At 34.1% G+C, this 1,879-nt stretch overlaps 1 protein-coding gene across 1 annotated transcript in view; it reads left to right on the forward strand.

The window, feature by feature from the left end:
• LOC107095178 (serine protease 27-like) overlaps positions 1 to 1,879 on the forward strand; it is a 16,167-nt gene that overhangs the window by 1,870 nt on the left and 12,418 nt on the right. The gene's annotated exons all lie outside the window — the stretch shown is intronic.

Raw genomic sequence — 1,879 nt, forward strand, 5'->3', positions numbered from 1 at the left:
CTGATTGCCTTTTGTAAAGGTTTATGTTAAAAGTTAACCATTCCTATATGGTGGGCTTCCATAGCTTAAGAAACCTCTGCTGGCAAACACATTTCTGTTGCCAGGCTGTGTGTAGCCCTCTTTGTTTGCAAAGAGTAACTGTTTCAAATGCAGCTAATAGAGGTTAATGCGCAAACTCATGGCCAACCAAGTGATCCAGACAGGCATGTTTTGCAATACTCTTTTTTTTTTTTCCTATTCAATCCAGTAGTATCAGTAAGAGAAACTGGGTGACAGGAATCTTCTATTGGATGTCATGTCATTCTGGGTGGAGCTGAACACAAAAGATCAAGTATTAAATTTTAATGGTTAAAGAAAAATGTTATTGTTCAAGATGTCTCTTCAGCGGTTGACATGTGGGATCACTGTGATTATCATCCTTTTCTGCAAAGGTGGGAAAATATGTAAAATGATTTATATTACACAGGCTCTTATATATTTATAGCCTGTGCACACTGTGGAAATCATCGAAATGGTCATTTGTTTTATAGATTGAATATTTTTTAAAAGAAAGAAAGTTTAAATGTTTTTTAAACATCTTATTTAGGCACTAGAATATTGGATCTGATGCTTTTGTCTCTCTAATGTTCTCAAAGCTAGTTAAGTTTGGTCAGAAGGAAAACTACCATATCTTATAAATATCAGTAATTAGAAGCAAAATGCAATGAATTAAAGTGTAATTTAAAGTATACCAAAATAGATTAGAAATACCTGAGAGTTGCATCATTTTATGATTATTTATCTCTATAACAATAAAAAATAATAAAAAAAACATGACTAACAGGAGACCTGAACTGATAAGCAATGATTGCACCACTGGTTGTGCAACTCAATATTAGTGATAAAACTGTTGTATAGAAGAGGGGTGGGGGTAATTTATTCTCTTGATTTGATCCATTTGTTAACTTGCTAAATGGTTTCTTGTTCTGGAAATATGTTTAAAGCTGTTTGGTTGGGTTCTATGTCTACAGCTGTTCTCTTTAGACAGTCTCCAGTTGTAAACCTAGTTACAGCTGTTGTACTGTTAAGTTGTGTCTTGTTCAGTCATTTTCACTTATTTCTAGTTTTTGCATTTATTAAGTACTCTTAATGGCAATGTTGTTTGATCAAAGTAATGCCGTAAGTTATCGTTCTCTATTTGAAATCAGTCTTATTTGATCAGATATTTAGAGTGCATGGAAAGGTTGTATTTACTACTCTGCCTGAAGTGTTTGAACATACCTGAACATACCTTTCTGTTAAAACTGCGTCTTTATTACGCAGAACATATGAAAAAGGGATTTGAAACCTTTAAATGTGACTTTACAAGGACGGGTTCTATATGAAAGAACAATGGAGGTAGTGAAGTACTGTAGATGTAACAAGGAAGGCCAGATCTGTACGGTTGCAACATGTTTATGTAAATCATATATCTAATATATGGGCAAAATGGATTTAAATGTGCAAAGTAGATGTGTGCTACAGGATTAGTAACCAAAGTCTGCGGTAGAAAAAGAAAATGAAACCCGAGCGCAGAAGCACAAAAAAAGGTTTCTTAAATCCCACTGTCTCTACAACATTTATCATTATGTTTGCGAGGCCTATTTTTTTTCTCCTAGTGTGATGAATCTTCCTTTTTGGCTAAATTATTTCTCATCCAGGAAATATTTTTTGTCGAAGCTGTTTGGTGTAATTTGTGTCTATAAAGCTTATGTCTAAAGACAAAAGCCCTGCTGTAATACTGTAGGGTAAATCCAACCAAACAGCTTTAAAACAAAGGCGATAACGAACGTATACAAAAGTATACCTCTTAAAGGAATAGTACACCCAAAACATGATTAGCCTTCATTTTCTACTCACC

This window comes from Cyprinodon variegatus, unplaced genomic scaffold (genome assembly GCF_000732505.1).
Source record: "Cyprinodon variegatus isolate N-32 unplaced genomic scaffold, C_variegatus-1.0 Scaffold527, whole genome shotgun sequence".
NCBI lineage: Eukaryota > Metazoa > Chordata > Actinopteri > Cyprinodontiformes > Cyprinodontidae > Cyprinodon > Cyprinodon variegatus.